At 40.7% G+C, this 24,666-nt stretch overlaps 1 protein-coding gene across 7 annotated transcripts in view; it reads right to left on the bottom strand.

The window, feature by feature from the left end:
• Positions 1–24,146, bottom strand: part of STK33 (serine/threonine kinase 33) — a 62,908-nt gene extending 38,762 nt beyond the window's left edge. For 3 of the 7 annotated variants that reach the window (XM_060275839.1, XM_060275841.1, XM_060275850.1), the window contains exon 1: positions 23,579–23,765. The gene's annotated coding sequence lies outside the window, so the exon portion shown is untranslated. Of the gene's footprint in view, positions 1–2,949; positions 5,018–23,578; positions 23,766–24,075 lie in introns of those variants that run through there. The other 4 variants (XM_060275865.1, XM_035122814.2, XM_035122896.2 and 1 more) reach the window with 4 other exon arrangements.
• Positions 24,147–24,666: the final 520 nt, after the last annotated feature.

Here is a 24,666-nt window from a genome sequence, read left to right as displayed (position 1 = left end):
ATAGCTCCATTTATCAAGAGCGTACCCACCACGGGGCAAGTTAGGGCAGCTGCCCTACTCTAGAAGCAGGGCTGGTGGGCAGAGGCGGAGCACAGCCCGGCGGAGCACGAGTTCGCCATTCCCGCCACGCCGCGCCGCACCCTCCCTCCAGCTCCCCGGCGCGCCCTCAGGCAAGGCCAAGCACGGCGGGGAACCAGGGAGCGCGGCGCGGTGGGCGGGAACGCCGAACTCGCGCTCCTCTGGGCTGGGCTCCGCCTCCGCCCACCAGCCCTGCTTCTAGGGAGGGGCACAGCCCGGCGGAGCGCGAGTTCGCCGTTCCCGCCCGCCGCGCTGCGCCCTCCCTCCAGCTCCCCGTCGCGCCCTCTGGCAAGGCCAAGCGTGGCGGGGAACCAGAGAGCGCGGCGCGGCGGGCGGGAACGCTGAACTCGCGCTCCGCTGGGCTCCGCTTCCGCCCACCAGCCCTGCTTCTAGGGAGGGGCACAGCCCGGCGGAGCGCGAATTCGCCGTTCCCGTCCACTTTGTGGCCCCTCCCCTTCCGTGCCTTGGCCCCTCCCCTTGCCCCCCCTAGTTTTGATCCTGGGTACGCCCATGCCATTTATAAAGTGAAAAATTAATGGAAAAACAAAGTCAATAAAACATACTGTTAATACTCTTTCATTTAAGCTCCTGCAAAGCAAAATTTAGCAGAATTTGAAAGTTTTCTGCTCAAAGGATAATTATCAAACTGCTTTATACTCCTCTTTTAATTATAGTATTGATGTATTGAATGATGTTTTTATGGTAGTTGGAAAGAAATGTTTTGAAAGGCAGTACATATATAAATCCCCAAAATAAATAAATAATAAAACTGTAAAGAGCATGCAAGTTTTAGTGGTTGAACATGTGTGGCAACCAGTAGACATGCTCAGATGTGTTAGGATTAACTGGAAAATACCTTTAATAAACTAAAAAGAAAATGCACTTTTAGCATAGCAGTGTTGAAGTACAATATATAATAGATAAAAAATGAAAAAGTGAACAAGAACTCAGGCTGACTAGGAAGAAAAAGTAAAGCAGCATGTTGAGCACTGCAATAACTTTGAATACTCATCACAAAATGGAAGCAAATATCTGACAATTTTAGCAGGTGTTCAGAGGGAAGGACTATTTGAATAGCTTCCAGAAAAAGAAAATCCGACCATATTTTTTTCACATAGTGATGTTCCATACCTTATAGTGGATAATATTTTTCTTAAATGAACAGAATTCTGAGCTTATATGATATAAATTCTGGAGTAATCCTACTGAAGCCAATACTGTTACTCTAAGTTTAAAAAATCTGGTTCAGTGTGATTAAAATCAATAGAGCGCATCGTTTGATGATACTACTTCTCAAGAAAAGGCTATAAGCTTCAGGCATGCTATTATTTGATTACACAATTTCATTGACAGGTTGAAAGGCTTAAAAGGCAACTGAGATATGTGGAGGATTTCATTTTCACAGGAAGAGGATTCATTTCCTCATTTGAAAGGACATCACCATGTCATTTCCTCAAAGTTAAAAAAAAAAATCTGTCCTTTGTTGTAAGACACTTGACAAGAAAATTCCTTTTCTAATCTCAAAAAAGCAGATTTCTTGCCAGTTATGATTGGATTTTTTTTCAACAGTGCACAGCATCATTTTAAAAATATGAATTATAATTATAACTCTGATATTGTTCTATGCATGTATTTGCAGGAAGACTAATGTTTTATTTTATGTATTTGTTTATTTTTCTCCATCCTCTCTTGGTCAATGTACGTCTCTGTTGTCAAGTCCTCCAAGGGGCAAGGGTCTACCTATAGTGTTCTGTACTTTATATCAACACCTTGCATCCTTCAGCAGGGCAAAATTTAAAGCAAAGTAAATAAATGATTTTGTTTCTGGAAGAATGACTGATGACAGAACAGGAATATACAAACAAGGGACTTCTGCAACCTGTCATATATATGAAGCTTACTGCCTACATAACCTGTTTTCACAGGTCCACAACTGTCTATAACATGTGTGAAATGAAGCAGTCACTAGATCCTACAAAATATACTTTCAAGAGAAGTCACAACCTACACCTAAAACAAAGAGAATTATTATTATTATTATTATTATTATTATTATTATTTATTTACCAAAAAAAAGACACTCCATCAGTATCTGGGGCTACCCTGCCACATAGTATGATTACCCTCCAAGGCCTTCTGCTTTTCTTCCAGAAATTAAGCTGTCATATCACCAACTCCAGCAAAATCCCCATCTAGGTCAGCAAACTACTGCTTCCATAAAACCTAGTCTGGACTGCTTTACGGAGTTTGTGCACTAGAGTCTAACAACAGAGAACAGTGAAAGAAACGTCCACTGAGAGGGAACTATATGCAGTCTAACTCTTGCTATAGTAACATTACAGCCTAGAGGTTCCTTGCGTATCTGACTGACTTACACTCCATTCTGGTCACCTAATATCTGATTCTTTGATCTGACTGATATTAAACCTGAAAGAAGCACTGTAGTCATCGCCTTCTTGTTCTTCATTGATACATGACTGGCCAATTAATACCTGCCAGCCAAAATATAGTATCTCCCCAACTACTGCATAGCTTCAGAGTTCATCTTTCTTACTTCTGCCTACTTATTATCTGGACTGACTAAGTAACTAAGTAGCCTAAATGTGACGAACTAGTGAGTGTACAACATTGCATTGCAATGCATACTGTAGACATGCAGTGTGGTAAATACTGTCTTTTATCACACTTCAGTAACTACTATGAGTGGTACGTGGTAGAACTCTGCTGCTTTGTGATGGGTGTATAGCATTGCAGCGTAAGAAATATGTTTAGACGCATGTATGTGCTTTTTCTAAAAGAGAAACCTATTGTGTTTCTACAAACCTAGCATTTGAAAATAAAATTGATTATTAACAAAAAAATAATTCTTACCTGATACACTCACATTTGATTGGTCGCACGAAACACCACTGTAACTTCAAAATGTTCCCATTCCCTATATTTAAAAAAGGAATGAGCGAATATTTTACTTGCTATTTATACTTGCTGCTCCAAAATAGTAAGCCTAGAAAGTTTAGAGGGGGGAATCAACCTTATATCAGAGCAGCACAAGTCTAATTGGGTTTTCAGAGGCTAGAAACCAAGGTTTTATAATCAGTGGGGCATAACTAGAAGTGAAGAAAATCCATAAGCAGAGACCCAAGGAGAGTGGGGGCAAATTAATGTTTAATTGCACATGAGAGCATCCTATTGTCAAGGACAACAAGGGCCAAGTCTGTACAAGTAAAGGTAATTATTTAACTAGTCAAGCCGCTAACTAATGCTTCATACTGCTATGAACACTAATCTCACACACAGACATACAACACAGCTGGAAGTGAGAAAACATTATCAGCCAATGAGAAAAATAAAACACAAGAGGTGGCTTCATCAGATATTTAGTATTATCCACCCCATCTCAAAACAAACTAATCTGCTTCTATCCTTCCAGTTGTCTACCATCAGAATAAGAACCACCAACAGTAGCTTTCTACCGACTTTGGTGGAGCTGGGACAAAAGCCAGTGGGAAAACTCTACACACCATCCTAACTCTCTCCATCAGGGAGTAAGGATTGCAGCCTACGTCTGTGAGGTACCGGTATATTTCACATACCTATTTTATATATTCCAGAGAAATGCCAGTATACGCTGTATGGAAAGTATGTTCCCTGTTCAAATCCACTACACTGCATTCTCTGTTCAATCTCTATTAAAATCTCTTATACGTTGCTGTAAGGCTGTAGCCTTTTACTTTCCAAAAAAATAATTACATAAGAAAAGGAAAGATTGCCACAAATTATTAAAATCATATAATTCAGAATGGCTGCTCACCACCATCAGTTGTTGCCAATTTTTGTTCACTTTTTATTGTGTTGAATATTAATTCAAATATGGTATTACATACACTAATGAAAGGACAAATGCTTCTTATCTACTCCCTCTGTGCAGGACTGTTAAAGCCATCTTTTGTATCTTGCCTTAGTAATAAAATGCTGATTTATAGTGTTTGCTTTATCTGTTGAAGTAAGATAATGGAGGAGCTATTGCCCAAGTAGATTTTCATTTCATCTGGCGTAAGATACAAATCCCCACCTTCACATATCTTGAACCTGCGACTCCTAAGACATAGCTATAGGAATAAAGCACTCCAGTGCACAAAGTATCAAGAAAAACCTGCTTGCTATCAAAGCAAACACTGCTGCTGTTATGTGATTCACAAAAATAATTTCTCAGAAACTCAACAGTTCTTAAAATCTAATACAGAGACCAAATACAGACTGTACACTTAGGTCACCTGCCAATGCTCTTCTTTGAACATCCCCCTGATGCAAGTAAGGCAGGTGGCAACTAGAGAAGGGGCACTTTTGGTTGTGGTACTCCTCTCCCAGAAATACTCACCTGGCACGTATGTGCTTTCTTTTTTTGTGCCAGGTCTTTTATTCTCCCGGGGGGGGGGGGGGTTTACAAAAAAAAAGACTTTTACAAAGACTTTATTGTTTTTATTTTATCCAGTTCTGCTGCTTTTAAATCACTTACCAGCTTTGCACCACTTGGCAAACACTGTCTTTGTGAGGCTGCACAAGCATACAGACTTCTGGAGAAGAGCTTGCAGCTACTTTGCCCATCTCTGGTCCTTTTTTGCTCCTCTGCCACACTGAGCTAGGACAAGGTTTGGCTTAGCGGATTGTACAAACCAATGTTATTTTATTATTGATTTTTTTTTATAAAAAATAAAATAAAATTGGGTGGTAATGCTGTTTTTAACCTGTAAACTTCCCACAAACTTAAGATGAAGGGCTATGTAGAACCCTATTGATAATAGTTACAGGTAGGTAACCGTGTTGGTCTGACGTAGTCGAAACAAAATTTAAAAAATAAAAAAAACCTTCCAGTAGCACCTTAGAGACCAACTAAATTTGTCATTGGTATGAGCTTTCATGTGCATGCACACTTCTTCAGAAGAAGTGTGCATGCACACAAAAGCACATACCTATTGATAATAATATCAATGATAATAATCACAAAATAAAATAAGAGAGGTGGCAATCTCACTTTTGTTAACCCCATCCCTGTAAATCACATACTCAATTCAAAGGGCAAAAGGGAAATTCCTCAACTGCAGTTGCATCATAGCAGTTTAACTGTAGACATCCTCACCACATACTATGGCTAGGGTTTACAGACAGCTCCTATACAGTGGTACCTCGGTTTAAGTACACAATTGGTTCCGGAAGTCTGTACTTAACCTGCAGCGGACTTCCCCATTGAAAGTAATGGAAAGTGGATTAATCCGTTCCAAACGGGTCCGCGGAGTACTCAACCTGAAGCGTACTTAACCCGAAGTATGAGTGTAATTGTTCCAGAAGTCTGTACTTAACCTGAAGTGTACTTAACCTGAGGCAAACTTTCCCATTGAAAGTAATGGAAAGTGGATTACAGTAATCCGTTCCAGACAGGTCCGTGGAGTACTTAAACTGAAAGTATTCAAACCAAAGCGTACTTAAACTGAGGTATGACTCTATTTACATACCGGTACTTAGTGCAGTTTCATGTACATTCCATGCCTCTCTGCTTCCTGCCTCCTCCACCTCTGCACCCACACACCTCTATCTGACCACTGCATCTTCAGCCTTAAGTACTATGATCCAATTCCAGCAAATGCAGCAGATTTAAGTCCACATTTCTGGGAAATCCACAGATACTGTACCTGTTTTCAATAGCAGGCGTCAAATTATCTGTGCTCCTTGCACATGACATACTCATCTAGGAAGTCCACCCTCCTAATTTGAGAAATATTCTCAGACAGCAGCAGACTCTGGTACACAAAGTCCAGCCTAGAAAGAAACCCCAAAGTTTCCTAGCACCTTATAAATTAACTAATTTATAACAATGATAGTTTTTGTACACAACAACCTTCCTCATCAGATAATGACACAGGCAGAGTTGGTGTTGGAGACAAATAACTGCAGATATATACATGGATTTGGAGTCAGCAGAAGAAATTGCACCACTCCATCATGCTAACAAGCTGAAATTAATGATATATTCTTTTTTTTTTTTTAAATAATTTTTATTCAATTTCCAATTTATCCGAATTAAAATAAAAAAAAAAAACATTCTTTTATACACAACATTATAAATTTTCATCTAACATTTTGCTCTGCCGAGCTTCGACTTCCCCCCCTCCCTTCATGCGGGTTTCTTGTTTACTACATTTTTGCAGTTCCTTTTTGACTGTTTGGTCAATTCATAGGATTTATTTCAATCCTGCAAGTGTTTTTAAAGATCTACAGTTTTTCTCCATATAATCCACATATTTACTCCAGTCTTTTTGAAACCTTGTCTCCCCCTGGTCGCGGATCTTGCAAGTCATCCTTGCGAGTTCAGCATAGTCCATCATTTTAATCTGCCACTCCTCAATCGTTGGAATTTCTTGTAATTTCCATTTTTGGGCTAACAAAGTCCTAGCCGCGGTTGTCGCATACATAAACAATACTTGATCTTCTTTTCTAATCTCTCCTCCCATTATTCCTAGTAAAAATGCTTCAGGTTTTTTTGGGAAAGTATATCTAAACATCTTTTTCAACTCATTATATAACATCTCCCAAAATCTTTTTACCTTATCGCATGTCCACCACATATGATAAAATTCACCATCTCTCTCTTTACATTTCCAGCAAGTTTTGTCACTCATTCTATACATTTTGGCTAATTTAACTGGTGTTAAATACCATCTATACATCATCTTATACACATTTTCTTTCAAAGCAGTACATGCTGTAAATCTCAACGTTTGAGTCCATAATTTCAACCACGCGTCATACTCAATATTGTGCCCAAAATCTTTTGCCCACTTGATCATCACTTCTTTTGTCAACTCATCCTTCGTATACCATTCTAATAACAAATTGTACATTTTTGACAGAAGCTTTGTTTTGCCTTCTAGCACTTCTATTTGGAATTTGGACCTTTTGTCCTCAAAACCTATTTTCCTGTCTTCCCTAAGAACATCATTTATTTGATGGTATTGTATCCATCCTGTTAAAACTCCTTTAATTTCTTCATAGGGTTTAAGTCTCCATCCTTTATCAGTTCTTATCAAAATTTCCTCATAAGTGGCCCACCTCCCCTCCATATTTACTTTCTTCACTGTTAATACCTCTGCTGGTGAAACCCACCATGGTTTTTTGGTCTCTAACAGCATTTTATTTCTTTCCCACACCTCGTACAGAGATCGTCTTATCACATGATTGGTAAACCCAGTATGAGACTTCTTTTTGTCATAACATAAATATGCATGCCACCCAAATCTATTGTTAAAACCTTCCAAATCTAGCAGGTCAGTATTCTTCAACGTTATCCACTCTTTAATCCAACACATACAAGACGCTTCATAATAAAGTCTTAAGTCTGGCAGGGAGAAACCACCTCTTTCTTTTCTGTCTACCAAGATTTTATGTTTTATTCTAGGTTTTTTCCCCTGCCAGAGAAATCTTGACAAAATCTTTTGCCATTCTTGAAATTGTCTTGTACCCTTCACCACAGGTATAGTTTGAAATAAGAATAACATTTTAGGTAAGATATTCATCTTAATTGCTGCTATTCTTCCTAAGAATGACATGTTCATATTAGTCCACCTTTCCAGGTCTTTCTTTATTTCTCTCCATACTGGTTCATAATTATCACTATATAAATTAATGTTCTTTGCTGTCATCCATATTCCAAGGTATTTTACTTTTTTTGCCACATCGAACCCATATTTTAGGTGTAACTCTTGCTTTTCCTCTTTCGTCATATTCATTGCCATCACCTTTGTTTTCTGTCTATTTAATTTAAATCCTGCTAATTGTCCAAATTTCTCAATTTCTTCTATAGCCGCTGCAACACTTTCATTAGGATTTTCTAGAGTTAAGACCAAATCATCCGCGAAGGCTTTCACTTTAAATTGCTTTGCACCTACTTTAATTCCTCTAATAGTTGAAAGATCTCTTAATCTATTCAATAGTACTTCCAGGACCATGATGAATAATAAAGGGGATAAGGGACACCCCTGTCTAGTTCCTTTTGTGATGTCAAAATATTCCGTTAATGTGTTATTAATTATCAATCTTGCTTTTTGTTCTGAATATATTGCCTCAATCCCATTCAAAAAAGAATCTTTGCCAACCATTGATTCCAGATTTTTCTTCATAAACTGCCATGATATATTGTCAAATGCTTTCTCCGCATCCACAAACATTAATACTGCTGGCTTATCTATCTTGGTTTCCAGATATTCTATTACATCTATTATATGTCTAACGTTGTCCTTTAACTGTCTACCAGGAAGAAAACCAGCTTGATCCTTATATATCATTTCATTCAAAACTTCTTTCAATCTCTTGGACATAATGTCTGCAAACAGCTTATAATCGTTGTTCAATAAAGAAATTGGTCTATAATTTCTGACTTCTAAGCCATCCGCTCCTGGTTTTGGAATCAATGTAATATACGCTTCCTTCCATGTATTTGGGATCTTTCCTCCTGCAAGAATATCATTCATCACTTCTTCTAAAATCGGTATCAGCTGTCCGTTTAAAACTTTATAATATTTTGCTGATAATCCATCTGGTCCTGGGGCTTTTCCTACTTTCATTCTCGTTATTGCCTGGTGTACTTCTTGCCTTGTTATCCTATTATTGAGTTTCTTTCTTTCCTCTTCTGGGATTTGTTTCAATCCATGTTTGCTTAAATAATCACTGATCTTCTTCTCCTCTTCTTTCTTTTTACAATACAACTCTTTGTAAAACTTTTGAAAGGCTTTCTTTATTTCCTTTGGCTCCTCAGTCACTTTTCCTTCCATATTTATCTTCACTATCATATTTTGATTTTGACGTTTCCTTAATTGCCATGCCAATAATTTTCCTGTTTTGTTCGCTAATTCAAAATTTTTTTGTCTCATCTGCTTTATTTTCCATTCTATCTCCTGACTGATCAACATGGAGAATTGTGTCTGTAGCATCTTTATGTTATGTTTGATTTGTTGATTCTCTGGTTTATCTATCAGGTTTTTCTCATTTTCCATGAGACACTTCAGGATTTCCTCCTTCTTCTTTTCTTTCTTTCGTTTCAGGAAACTATTTTGCTGTATTAGAAAGCCTCTCATTACTGCTTTACTTGCATCCCATACCATATCAAGTCCAGTGTCTTTATGTAGATTCCAATGAAAATAATCTTTCAGGATATTCTTAGCTTTTACTACCACCTCTTTATCTTCGAAAAGCTCCTCATTCATTCTCCACCTAAAGGAATTCTGATCTTTGCTTTTCATTTCCATGAATATTGAATTGTGATCTGATAGTGTTCGTGGTATTATCTCTATTTTACTCACCCTGGGTACTAGTTCTTTGGAGATCCATATATGATCTATTCTTCCAGAACTTTGATTTGGTTCTGAAAAGAATGTAAACCGTTTAAGCGTAGGATGCTTTAACCTCCAAATATCCACTAGGCCCAGGTTTTCTACCAATTCAAAGAAGGATTTTGGTAACTTGCCTTCATTCTTCCTTTTCTTTGTCCTGTCCAATTCTGGTACTGTCACTCCGTTGAAATCACCCATAAGCACTATCTTTTGGTCCATATACTCTGCTAACCTTTCTTCCAAATTCTTGTAAAATTCCGCTTTGTTCTCATTCGGTGCATAAATTCCCACCACCAACATTTTTTCTCCTTGGGTCGATATTTGGACCGCTATCACTCTTCCTTCTTCATCTTTAAACATCAGATTTGGTTCCAATTTGTCTTTTATATACAAAACCACTCCTCTCTTTTTATTTTCTACTGAATTTATAAATTCTTTACCCAACCTTTTATTTCTAAGAATATAATTATGTTTTTTCGCCACATGTGTTTCCTGAAGACAGATTATATCCAAATTTTTCTTCTTCAAAATATGATCAATTTTATTTCTTTTCACTTTATTATTCAATCCATGTACATTCCAAGTATGTATCTTCAATGATGCCATTTTACTTCCTAATATCAGGAAGATAAGATTTTATCTAGTCTTGGTCGGGTTCTTTACTTAAATCTTTATCTTCTTCCTCTTCTTCACTCTCTGACTCTTTATCTTCTTCCTCTTTTTCCTGTTCTTCTTCTTCTGATTTCTCTTCCTCTCCTTCTTTTTTCTTTCTTCTCCTTCTTTGTGGTTTTGGTTCTTCTTCCTCTTCTGCGGTCGCTTCAGCTAGGATAACCAGGTCTGGGCTCAGCTCTCCCAAGAATTTTTCGTACTTTCTCAAGAATTTCCCAATGTCATGCATACTTGTCAGCACATGTCTTTTCTCTTTATAGAAAAACATTATTCCTTCGGGGTATTCCCATCTATGCTGGATTCCATTTTTCCTAAGCAGGGCCACCATTGCTTTATAATTGTCACGTTTTTTCAAAAATCTTCCAGGAATTTCTTTAAACACGATTATAGGCTTGCCTCCGATGATTAGCTTGTTGGTGAAGCTCAAACTTAAAATCTCATTTTTCATCTCCATTGTATTGAGAACCACCACGCAATCACCAGGTGCTTTCCTTGCCTTGGCCTTTGCTGATTTTACCTTAATTCTGAATACATTCACAATTGTCTGGCTCACTTCTTCATCCGTCTTTCCCATCCATTTCGCCAATTCGGCAATTATCCTTGACTTAATATCTTCTCCCGATTCTTCAGGGATACCCCTTAATTTCAAATTCAATTGCCTTTGCTTCATTTCAATTAATGCCAAATTATCAAGCATTTGTTCATGTGCCCGGTCCATTTTCTTCATACTATCTTTCACTTTGTCAGTCTCTTTTTTAACCTCCTTTACCTCTTTTTGGGTCTTCTTGATTGTTTCTTCCATTGTTTTGGATCTCACCGACAGATCTTTTATTTGGGTTGATAATTCTCCCACCGCTCCTTCAATCTTCTTATCGATCTCTCCCAATTTTTTATCCATTCGTTGTTCACTGTGTTTAAATTCATCTTTAATTTTTTGCCATAGAGCTTCTAAATCCTTGACTTCTTCTTGCTTTGAACCTCTTCTATCTTTTGGTGTGCTTGCTGCCTTCCTTTCTTCTTTACCAGCCATTCTTCTACAAAAAAACAGGAAAGAGGGGAAATTCCCCTCTTCACCACTAGGGGGACCAGTATTAATAAATTCCTACAATTTACCTGCAATAACCCAACCACCCCCAGATGGCGCTGTAATAAATTCCAATACCTAGAATCAACAGTTATTCCGTCTGCCACTGGGTGGATTACTCTGAAACCTCAAGTCTTTCCAGTACTTTTCCACTCCCAGAGACAGAGAACCAGCAGTTTCTAGTTACATTAAATCAAACCCTTCTAGCAAGTTCCTTCTTTATCCCTCCAGCAGTCAAAGCACCCTTGGAACCTGAAACAAAGAAGCCAAGTCTCGCAACTCTTCAGCCACTTATAGGCTTAATCCACAGTTCGCTCCAATAAAACCCAAAAAAAAGAAAAAGAAAAAAAGCCAAATACTTCAGCCACTTGTAGGCTTAATCCAAATAAGGGAGAATCCCAGATCCACAGTTCCCCAGCAATAAACCCCTCTTCAGCCACTTGCTGGCTTAATCCAAAGTCGACCCCCCCTTTCCAGCCTCTCAGTTGGTGGGAAACGTTTTTACTTTGTTCTTAATTATAGCAAAGAAAAAAAAAGGGCAGCCTCCGTCTTTCTCCCCTTCGGTGCTGCAGCGATACAGGCAAAGCACTCAGGCAACTCAAAGCTCCTCTGCATTCAGGGCTAGAGCGCAGAAAATATAAAGTTCCCAGATCGCTTGCAGTTCCACCCCCAGGAAAGGGACAAGGTAACAATATAAAAGCTCTAAGCAATTCTTTTCCACCCTCAAAAAATTGCCTTGTTACAATGTAATCAAGGACTTCTGAAAAACTTAATGATATATTCAACTCAAAGGCTAAAACAAATTGAACAATATTCATCTCGAAAAAATGGAAAGTACTACAGACTTTCTATTTTGTGTGCCTATGTAAGACAAGGAAGTTAACAGTTCTTTGGGGGAGAAAGTTGAAGAAAACAGCACTCTCTAAAAGAGTATGTAAATCATGTAGATATCTAGTGTGAAAAATTCTCTATACTGCACTGTGTTATTCTCTCCTCAAAGGGAAATAAATCAAAGCTATTATCTTTGTAGTTTTATCGGGAATAAAGAAGGCAGACTGCTGACCTTTTTTATCCACTGAACTTCAACAAAATTGTTTAACATTTATTTACAAGTCTGCCATATGATAAAGACAATACCTTCAATGAAGCTTCACTCAAAGACCAAGGGTGATGTAGCTTATAGTTTAATGCAACATTGCTGCAAGCAGAAAATTAAATGCTGAAAGGTACAAACTTGATAAGAAGTTTTTTTAATGGTTTTTTTAAGGTGAACTTGGGAACTTGTGCTCAAGGAAAAGTGCAGCTATAATAAAGATCAAGTGCTGAAGCATAAACGACAGTTGTCTAGTTTAGCTAACCGGAAGGTGCTTCAACCCTGAAATTAAAAACTGTAGCATAAACTAGTATATTTTAAAAAAATTGGGAAATGCCTTTAAAAACCTACAGGACTAACTTTCAATGTTTGCAATATTTTATGATCAGAACCAAATTAAAAGACCCAAATACGTCTGTGTTTTCATTACAGTAATAAGTTACCTAGCACTGCAGTTATTTGTTTTTTCCACAAGGTGGCACTTTTGTACTGTCATGAAAGGCTTGGTGATTTCTTTAATCAAGCCACATTCCTTCATCCATTTACACTTTATGGCATAAGAGAATGGGGAGTCTGTGTGCTGTATGGTTTGGCATCAAATCTTTACACAATGGATTTTCAGTAAACCCGTCTCCAAACACTCCTATGTCTCTCGCTGTTCTCTTAAGTTCCATTGCGTTCTGTATTCCTCAGCTGATATTATTATTCATTTTTTATTTAGCTATTTCAAAACCACACTTTCATAGAAAATAAAACAAGGCATTGAACAGCTTATAAACACAGAACTGTCATAAGAACCTTAAAAATGCCAATGACATATCAATGAAAAACGGTCAGTAAAAAAAAAAATGTATTTCAAAGACCTGCCTGAACAACACAATTTTTAAAAGAGATCTATAATATAACAGAGATGACACCTGCCAAACCTCTATTGGCAAAGAGTTCCAAAGGGCAGGAACTGCCAAACTAAAAGCTTGGCCCCTGGTAAAAGCTAACTGAACTTCAGGGGCATAGAGGGGGCACCAAAAACTATCCTGTTTATGACTTTGCATCACATTCCACAACAGACTTAGGAGGGTGCCCATGCACACACTAGGAGTAGTACAGTGGTACCTTGACTTACAAACGACTCGACAACTGAATTTTTCGACTTGCGAATGGGGGTAATGGCCGCGAGCTTACGAATGTCTCGACATCCGAAAGGAAACCACGGTGGTTTTAGATAGGGATTTTTTGACTTACGAATTTTTAGATAGGGTTGCTTCGACTTACGAATTTTTCCGTTTCCAATGCATTCCTATGGGAAATCGCGTTTCCAATGGCGTTTTTCGACTTACGAATTTTTCGACTTACGAAGGTGCCTTTGGAACGGATAAAATTCGTAAGTCGAGGCACCACTGTATACACATTCTCTCACTCATGCACACACATTCCTAGAGCACACACTCTCACATGCACACACGCATGCATGCAAGCATACAGACCACACATCCTACATTGATCCCCATCTCAGTGCAGGCTGAAAGACAAACCAGCTGCCCCAGGCTCCTCCAGGAGGAAGGTGGGACAAGAAAAGGAGGGAAGGGAGGGGTTGATGGACCACTAATAAAACTTCACAGAATTTATCCTGCCATGGATTCACCATAAACATAAACCTCTCTTCTTTGTAGCTTCTGTGACAAAGCATCTAAACCATGGGTAGGCAAACTAAGGCCTGGGGGCTGGATTTGGCCAAATCGCCTTCTCAAACCGCCTCACAGACGATCCAGGAATCAGCATGTTTTTACATAAGTAGAATGTGTCCTTTTATTTAAAATGCATCTCTGGATTATTTGTAGGGCTGCCTGGTGTTTTTACATGAGTAGAATGTGTGCTTTTATTTAAAATACATCTCTGGATTATTTGTGGGGCATAGGAATTCATTCTTTTTTTTTTCTTTCAAAATATAGTCCGGCCCCACAGTGTAAAATTGTTTCTCTCCTATACAGGTCTGAGGGGGTTCTGCAATCCTATTTTAGTCTCCTCAGGAATAAATTATCCCATAAATAGTTACATTTATTAATGGAGCCTAAGAAAAAGTGAGTAACCACTTCTATCTACAGAAGTGCGTACTTCTATCTACATGAAAAATAATTATTTTAAAAATCCCATTCTTAGCAGTCCCTGCACTGTGTTGTTCTGTCTTGGCAGTATTGTAAATTTGTGCAAGCTACCTGTAAGCCCCCCCACCGCCTTAAAGTGCTTTTTCCTTGGGCTTTCTTCTGTGCTGCTCTCATATGAAGAATGAATGTCCCCTTTTCAAAATGGTTGCTGCTACATCTGGTGTTTTATGGAACAGAGCTTACATCCTTTGCCCTGCCTCTGTGCGTAGCATATGAAAGCAAAGTTCTGCCGGGGGGGGGGCTTATTTTGCCAAGGCTTTGCCAGGCTTGTCAAAGTCTGGACTTATTTTCTTTTCTTTTCTTTTAAATATATTTTTATTGATTTTTCCAATTCAAACCAATTATATCACATTCATTATTTCAAATTATACACATATATATCAATCAAACCGAATGTTATGCCAAATCATCTAGAATTTTTTTTGGGGGGGGGTTCCCATGCTTCAAGAAATTGGGGATTCCTCGCAACCGTCCACTGCCGTCTTTTTTCTAAAGTTCAAATCGTCTCTCCGAGTTCATAATAATCCAGATCTTTCCCTTACAGTCACATAGATGTTTTCCTCTTTCAACCGATTATTTCCCAGCTGCTGAGATAAATGTCAAACAAAGTTTCACAAATGTTCTTTCTCCTGTGTGAGTTAATCAGTCCAGCCTCCCCATAAATCTTCTTGGTCTGGAGCGTCCCTATTGCGTCGACTCTCAACACGAAGCAGCGCCATCTTAAAAAAACTCAAATCACTTTCGTTTTCTCTCATAGATTAACGATCTTTATAAAATTTACAGCTTTTCCAGGCAGAAGAACCAAACCTCACACCATGCATAGACTCTTGGTAAATTAATGGATCTCCTTGCCCTATAGCTGAACTTAGCTTCAGGTCGCTGCTCCAATTCAAAGTGCGTCACAACTCATAAATCCTCCGAACGCGTCCAGGCACTCCTCCCATCCAACTAGAGGGGGGTTTTTCTCATCAGCAACTCCTCATCTTCAAAAAATATGCTCAATAACAACAGTTTATAAAGTTCAACTCACACAGTCTTTTGCTTCTCTTTCACTCCAAACAAGCCAGGACATCACGTCTGGGAAGGTACGAAGTAACTCATATGAAAAATAAATAAAAAAGACTCGCTTCCCTTATCGCTCCGTCCCCATCAATTCTTCTTCCAGATGAAATACAGCCTTTAACTCCTCACCCTCAGCAGCATAGATTTCTCGGCAGTAAACAGCGCTTCTGCCCCTCCTTCTGAAGTATGTCCATAGATTTAAGCCTAATTATCTTCTTTAATCATGGAAATCCCCGCCATGCAGATTAGCGTCCGGGAGTCCTGGCCCTCGTAAGTGCTTCAGCCCAAGCTCCCCCCACTCCATAAACAGTCGGAGTGGGTCTGGGGGCATCGCGGGGTTCGTAACCCCGGAGAGGGTAGGGGGTTGCCATTTACTCCCCTAGCAACCGCCAAATTCCTTACGAAGGTCAGAGGGATGGAAAACAGGTCCGCCATTCCTGCAGGCGGAAACCGGAACTAAGTCTGGACTTATTTTCAAGGCTGGTTTAGCACTTGACGTCTTGCACCATGTGGTGGAAGCAGGACCTTTGAAGGTCCTAGGCACTTAAAAGATCTTGGTGCCCCCATATTTATCTAATTCAAAATTTTATTTTTTGACATGAAATAAAACCTACAGAAAGATGGAGAGTAATGTTTATTTTTGTATACTTCCACTTTATTCATATGGGGGGGGGGTGAATTCTCCTACTTTTTCTCATTGCAAAGTCTTTCATCAGCTCCTTAGAACAAATCTTATATAAGACATATGCCTCCATACTTAGTAGAGATAATAAGGCATCCGGCCTACCTTGTTGCATAGTTGTTCTGTTGGGACTTTTTAATATACTTCAACTGAGAAAATGAACGCTCAACTGAGCAATTTGTGACCATTAATGCTAAAAATCTGACAATGAATCTGTGGTGCCCTCCCTTGATACCCTAAGCAAGTGCTTATTTTGCTTAATGGTTAATCCAACCCTGTGAAGTATTAAGTGATTTCCTTAACTGTGTCATTTGTTTTTTCCCCACCAGATGGCACCTTAGTACGATACAGTATCTGCTTTCTATGGTCACATTCAATTGGCATTTGTTTTTCAATACACTGTTTTGCTTTTTAGTGAAGAAACATTATTGTGGTTTACACTTCAGAGTCACCCAAGTGTTCCATTCAAACATTATGTGAAAGAAAATGTTTCTTATCTATAGCTATCTGCAGCACAATATACATATATATTAAATCTACAGACATTTTGTGCAATTTGATCTCTCTAAATCATCAGGAAATTACCTCCTTCATCATGGATGTTGGGAGGTACACATTGCAAAATAAGTATGCGGGATAACTGCACAACAAAATTGCACTAGCTCAGGCATCCCCAAACTGCGGCCCTCCAGATGTTTTGGCCTACAACTTCCATGATCCCTAGCTAACAGGACCAGTGGTCAGGGATGATGGGAATTGTAGTCCATCTGGAGGGCCGAAGTTTGGGGGTGCCTGCACTAGCCCTTCTCGTTCTACTTTTGAGTACTGTACATTTAAATTAAGTGATGCAGCTATTCCCTTTCAGTTAATTTCCAGAGAGGGGATAATGGCAGTACATCATTTGAATCTCAGTTGTATCCATTAACCAAAATAACCTTTCTCCTTTTTGGTAAAATGTTTCCAAGCTCAAAACTACTGCATCCCACAACTCCCATTTGTGACACAGCTGACAAAAAAGAGATTGACAGCAATGATTTACATTTTAAAAATTAAAAAAATCCAGTTACATGGGCTGGCACCAATATAGATGGGTCCCTGCTGAATGGAAGCCCTTTCTACCAATTTTGCATACTACAGTGGTACCTCGTGTTAAGAACTTAATTCATTCTGGAAGTCTGTTCTTAACCTGAAAACTGTTCTTAACCTGAGGTACCACTTTAGCTAATGGGGCCTCCTGCTGCCACCACGCCACCCCCGCACGATTTCTGTTCTCATCCTGAAACAAAGTTCTTAACCCGAGGTACTATTTCTGGGTTAGCAGCGTCTGTAACCTAAAGCGTCTGTAACCCGAGGTACCACTGTACTGCCCTCACAAACTCTGCTGCAATATCCTACCAGCATCTTAGCTATCAAGCCATACTACCTTGTTGCATTAGCTCATACCCCAAGTGTGATATCCTGGTTGTTACATTGCACCAAATTTTGTGAACTGATTCTACTTTGTTGACTCAGCAGCTCTAAAGATCAGGGCATAAATAACCCCATCACCATACAATGTGACCACAACAAAGCATGTACTGTATTCAGATAAAGGTGTAAAAGATCCTAAACAAGAGACTGCCTTAAGATAAAGGGATAGAAATATTAACAGTGAAATTATGAAATTGACTCATTGTGATGATCTCCACATTCAAATTAACAAACTGCAGATAAAATCTTGTCCAGAGAGCCCCACCGGTAAATGGAAACCACAAAAGTTCACATAACAAAGAAGTTTGCTGTGCTCATGTTTACTGCAGGCCTTGGCTAGTTGCTAGGAGCACTGCTTTCAGTGGGATTTTTGCATTCTTGTCTGGTTCACTTCCTCAAGTGCTTGAACATTCCTATAAAAAAATTGCTTTTAGACTGCGCTGTTCAACACACTACAGAGAACCCAATTCTGTCCAAGTCAGTGTAATGTATCCCTGTTTACATCATATTGTAAATGTAACATTCTTTGGAGTAAGTTAGAAGGCTCTTATATCACATCTATGGTCTGGATATGCAGTCTGTACAACATAAAGATATGATTGTAGAGGTGTGCAATTCCCCACTGCATACCCTCCAACATTTCTCCAATGAAAATAGGGACATCCCATTCCATAATGATAATTTTACTATTTATACCCTACACATCTTCCTGGGCTGCCCCAGCCACTCTGGGCAGCTTCCAAAATATATAAAAACATAATAAAACGTTAAACATTTTTTTAAAAAAAAAACCCAAACTTTCCTATACAGGATTGCCCTTAGACAGCTCGGGGGTCAGTTAACTCCATACACTCCAACATTTCTCCAATGAAAATAGAGATATTCTAACATGTGTAAGCTAGACTCATACAGGCTTTCTCATAGTGGGAACTGTCAAGTGGGAACTACCGTAGGGGGGAACCTTCTCTTTTTTTTTAGCCTCCCCACCCCATTAATAAATATTGACATAAGTAACTAAGGGAGCATATAATAAAAGGTAAAGGTATCCCTGACCATTAGGTCCAGTCGCGGACGACTCTGGGGTTGCAGCGCTCATCTCGCGTTATTGGCTGAGGGAGCTGGTGTGCAGCTTCCGGGTCATGTGGCCAGCATGACAAAGCCGCTTCTGGCGAACCAGAGCAGCGCACAGAAACACCGTTTACCTTCCCGCTGGAGTGGTACCTATTTGTCTACTTGCACTTGACGTGCTTTCGAACTGCTAGGTGGGCAGGAGCTGGGACCGAACAACAGGAGCTCACCTCACCGCGGGGATTTAAACCACCAACCTTCCGATCGGCAAGCATATAATAGAAATCTATAAAACCGTGCACAATGTAGAGAAGGTGGGCTGGGGAGAAAGTATAGCACTTTTCTCTCTTTTCCATACCAGAACTCCATCCAATGAAACTGAATCACAGAGGATTCTGTATTACAGTATTACAGGTAGATTCTGTTTTACAGGTAGATCCAATAGGACTGTTCTTGTGTTAAGGGTGAAGGGAATGTCAGCTAAGAAGGAGGTTCCAAGCTAGAAAATATGAAAAAGTTATGCACAGGGAGGACTAAGTGTCAAGGAGTACAATTAGCAGGCTTTTTCTAGGAGCAGTTCGTGAACCTAAGTAGTGCCAATTCAGTGGGGTAGCATTTCTGTTAATGTTGCAAATGGACAAAATTGTGCTACACTAAACTTACTGGTTTCACAGGGTAAAGAAAACCAGCTCCTGTCCCCGTTTTGTAATTTTTTTCTGGACAAGACGGCTGGCTTCTCTCTCCTCCCTTACAGGAAAAAGTACTCCCACCATTCCTTCCTAATGTGTTTTAGCAAATTAATGATTTGTGAATCCTTGATTTAAAGCATCTATTTTACAGGCTGCTGTGAACATTCTTGAGGAGAGTGAATATGACTATCTATTGAAAATTAGATAACATAATTAGTTACTCATTTAGAAGCAGAGAGAAAATTAGTAATCATCTTAGTCTATTGCCCTTGTGTCTTATGGCCCAGTAGCCATAAGATGGCTTTTATTTCAACAACACAGAAGGGATTTTAAGAATTAGATTCATATAATTGAATACATTCAAGGGTGAACTAATCAAATTTAATAAAGTAGCTGAAAATTCTGTCAAAAATCATGTAATGTAGGAAACAAGGGTCAAGACTATGCCTCTGATAGGCATTAAGCCTTGTTAGCACTTCTGGAGATGTATCACAGTGTGCTGTTTTTTAACAAGTGGCTATATTTTTTTCAGAAGTTATAGTTTGGTCTACAATAATAAAAACTAGTACAGTAATTACCACCAACACAGAGAACTCCCATGTTGCAAAAGTGCTCATTTCCATTAAATGGTTAGAAGAATCAGTGGTGTGGCTGCCCACTAGACCTACTAAGGATGCTAGGAGTTCATGGGGTGCAGCCAAGTTGTTTTGGTTTTCTCATCATCATCCTCCCTTGCTATTGTGGGCACTTAAGAACTTCAATTTTACAAATAGCTTTTTAATTTAATTTTATCAAAATGTTTTACTACCTTTATACCGTCACAACTCTGTAGACCATTGTGCAACAACAAAAAGAACAATACTACTATCTTAACAGCTAACAAATTTCTTATGGCCTAAGGATTTAGGGACTAAAATCCACAGCATCAGATGTCTCATTTTTTGAAATCCATGTACACTTAAGCAATACAGTAATACATTTTGCTAGCCTCTAGAGTGTTACTTCACTATAGTTTCATTTCTGCTGTAAGCCATGGCTAGTTGTATAACATTTCTGAACAAATCAGAGAAAAGCAGCAAGATGGTTCTATGTAAATGCTGAACAGCATGGGAGACAAGAACTCAGAATATTAAAAGTCAGGGGGCTAAGCAGAAGTCTCCCGGCAACTTTTTCTGAAAGTTGCTCTCCAGATAGGAATGTAACCACTTCACAGCAGAGTCTCTAATGCCCAACTAAATCGGCCAATCCAGCATGGTCTATGGCAGGGGTTGTCAACCTGGTCCCTACCGCCCACTAGTGGGCATTTCAGGATTCTAGGTGGGCGGTAAGGAAATTTTACCATCAAGAAAGATGCCTTAGTGAGCGGTAGGTATAAAAAGGTTGACAACCCCTGATCTAGGGACGTGGGTGGCGCTGTGGTCTAAACCACAGAGCCTAGGGCTTGCCAATCAAAAGGCAGTTTGAATCCCCATGACGTGGTGAGCTCTCATTGCTCGGTCCTAGCTCCTGCCAACCTAGCAGTTTGAAAGCACGCAAAAAAGTGCAAGTAGATTAATATGTACCGCTCCAATGGGAAGGTAAATGGCGTTTCCGTGCGCTGCTCTGGTGTCGGTGTTCCATTGCGCCAGAAGTGGCTTAGTCATGCTGGCCACATGACCCAGAAAAACTGTCTGTGGAGCAGACAAACACCGGTTCCCTCAGCCTGTAAAGCAAGATGAGCGCCGCAACCCCAGAGTCATTCACGACTGGACTTAACTGTCAGGGGTACCTTTACCTTTACCTTTACCCCTGCTTATGGAAACCAAAAGCCAATGCGAGTGGCAGAAAAAATTGTAAGGTCACACTCTCCTCTGGTCTCCCAACCAGATAACATATCAGGGTATCCAAGGCTGTTTTAGTGATGGAAATGAACCATAATGAGATTGAAATGGATCTAGATAAGTAGCCTCATCTAAGAATGCTAGATAGCACCTTGCCCAGTAAAAATATTTTCTTAACTTTTGTATCCTACAGATGTGCACATAGCTACAACCCACCAGAGGGAGCATGGACATAAGAATGAAAAAGTAACAGCCAGAGACATATGGAAATCTTAAACCAGGAATGGCGAGCCTGTGGCCTCTAGATATTGTTGGACTGCAACTCCCATCATACCTAACCATTAGCCATGCTGGTTACAGCTGGTGGGAATTGGAGTCCAACAGCATCTGGCAAGCCACAGGGTCCCAGTTCCTGTCTTAAACTGTAACCAAAGAGGTTTAGATGGTATATTAGAAAGAACTTTCTAAAACATGTCAACCTTAAAAGCAGCCATTGCTTCATCTGGGTTTGGAATGCTAAGCAGTATAAAATTTACATTGCATTCCAGATGTTTTCTCTCTATCTATGCTATATTTTCTCTCTATCTATGCTATATTTTTTAGGGACCCAGGTGGCGCTGTGGTTAAACCACTGAGCCTAGGGCTTGCTGATCAGAAGGTCGGCGGTTCGAATCCCTGCGACGGGGTGAGCTCCTGTTGCTTGGTCCCAGCTCCTGCCAACCTAGCAGTTCGAAAGCACGTCAAAATGCAAGTAGATAAATAGGAACCGCTACAGTGGGAAGGTAAACGGCGTTTCCATGTGCTGCTCTGGTTTGCCAGAAGCGGCTTTGTCATGCTGGCCACATGACCTGGAAGCTATACGCCGGCTCCCTCGGCCAATAATGCGAGATGAGCGCGCAACCCCAGAGTCGGTCACAACTGGACCTAATGGTCAGGGGTCCCTTTACCTTTACCTTATGCTATATTTTTGCATAAAGTTTATGTCACACGCCATGCTCACTGTATATAAACAGCATACAAAAAGCTCCAAATCAATTTAGGTCTCTTATGAGAAAACACTTTAAGGCTGCTGTCCTAAGCATAATCACATGACCTATTGAACTGTGTGGGACTTACTTCTGATTAAGCATGCTTAACTAGTGGATAGTTTTTCCTGATTCAGACAATTCTGTAAAAGCTACAGAGACAACATTCCAATTTGAATTGTAAAACAGTAACAAAACAATAATATACAAAAGTGCAGTAATATTTCTGCAGAGAACTGTGGGTTTATGACAAAGACTTTCCATGTTGCCTTATGGCACCAGGACTGCTTAGTCCAGGAAACAAGAAGGTTCTGAAATAGCGTATTTCCTTAAAGTTATGTACTCGCAAGAAAGGATAAAAGGCCTGGAAAAATCCAAGACTATTGGCAGACTGAAAGCCTAATCATTGCACTGGCTGCATATCTATTGTATTAATTTTTAAAGCCTTAAACATCTTACGTCCAGGGTACCTTAAGGACCGCCTAAACCCTTCTACCCCAGCTTGATCACTGAGCATCATTAGTCTTCCCCCGAGCTGGCAAGGCTCACCTGACAGCAACAAGAAACCGTGCCTTTGGTGTCATCAACCCTGTCCTGTGGCATGCTCTGCCAACAGAGATTCAGCAGGCACCTATTTCAGCCTGCAGAAACCTTGCTCTGCTACCAAGCTTATACAGGCAATTAAGAATACATCTGATTTTAATTTTTAATGCATTTTTATTCTATGCATATACTATTGCTGTAAACCGCTTGGAGATGGCTTACGCTATAGCAGTATATAAGTACTTTTATAAATAAATCAAATGAATAAAAAACACGTGCATTTAAAGCCGCAACATCACTGCCAGAGGTTATGTACCTCCCCTCCGTCCTCCACAAGCCTGCCTACCCCGCGTATATATCCATGCAACGTCTTAGATCGATTTTATTAAACTATAATAGCAGAGGAAGCTGCCACCAGTCTCTACGTTGCTTTTGAGAGCGGATAACACGGCAGAATCTCCGAATAAGTGACCCGGCGGGTCACACGCACGGATTGTCAGAGACCCCAAAGGAAGCTGGCTGATAAAAACACAAGCAGGTCCCTCCTTCACCCAGCACCCGGCAGCCCCGAAAAGCGCCCACAAGCGGCGGAGATGCTGCGCTCCCCTCCCAGGAAGCGGCCGCTCCGGGCGCCCAAATGCAGCCGGCATCCTCTTCGTCGTCATGGCAACCGGACAACTTGCAGCCTCCCTCCCTGGCTCCCTCCCTCCGTCCCCCTCTCGTCCCTCGCCTCGCAGCGGCAAACGCACACACCTCACCGACCCCGCTGCCCTGCCGTGGTGGCGGCGGCTTTTTCCCGCCTCTCGGTCCCCGGGCCGGCTCTTCAGCCCCTTCGTGCTTGCAGAAACTTTTCTCCACAGCCGGCCAGCCTGGGCACCGCGGGTAGTACAGGGGCCTCGCAGGGACAAAGTAGCGCAGAGCGCGGAGACGTTCCTCCCTGCAATTCCACCCCCCCCCGCCCTCCTCAGAGACCGGCCGGCCCCACCTCGGGGAGGAGGAGGAGGAGGAAGAAGAAAAAGAAGAAGGGGCGGTGGGACTTTCCCGTCTCCCCCTCGCCCATCCAAGAACGCTTTTCTCTCGGTAACAGAAGGGCGGGCGTTACCTCTGAGAGAACTTGGCCTTCGCTTTGAAAAAAAGTTACATTTCAAAAACCGGCTGCAGCCGCCGCTCTGCCCCACCATTCCAGCCTCTAAGGAAACTTAGCAGGGCAATCTTGGTTTACATAATCAGAAGTAAATCGCATTGAATACCGTGGATCTTTCCCCTCAGAAAAGCGTGCATAGGCTGTGAGTCTCTCAGCTCCCTGCGAAACTTGTCCGTTGGGATTGTCCTCTTTCTGAACTGATTTCGTGGGCTCACTTGGCTCCGCAGTTTTTATTGCTGCTGCTGCTGCCGTGGATGCGGTTTCGCGTATAAGGAGTGGTGTGTGCTCAAGACATAGCCCCTGGCCTAGAAGAAGCAGGAAGCAGGAAAGAGCCAGTTGCACAGAGTAGCTACCATAATGTGCAATTCCTGCATCTTCTACCGTGTTTCTCATATTTTAAGGCATCCCCAAAAAATAAGCCATGACAGGATTTCTAAGGGTTGGTGAAAAATAAGACATACCCCGAAAATAAGCCATGTCGTGTAGCCCCGACCGAGCGAGAGGCGAAGGCGCGGGACCCAGCAGGAGCTCCCTGCCTGCTTCCCCGAGCCGTCGCGCATCGGGGGACAGAGCCGAAGATCGGCGGGCGCTCCTTGCTGGGCTTGACAAGCCCGGCAAACAGCGCCCGCCGATCTTCGGACCTGTGCTGTGTGACAGGCAGGGGTGGGGGGAAGCGGAGATCGTTCTCCGCTCTCCC

Source organism: Zootoca vivipara, chromosome 1 (assembly GCF_963506605.1).
Source record: "Zootoca vivipara chromosome 1, rZooViv1.1, whole genome shotgun sequence".
In the NCBI taxonomy this organism is placed as follows: domain Eukaryota; kingdom Metazoa; phylum Chordata; class Lepidosauria; order Squamata; family Lacertidae; genus Zootoca; species Zootoca vivipara.
The sequence above is the reverse complement of the archived record's forward strand: the minus strand, read 5'-3'. Positions and strand labels throughout refer to the sequence as shown.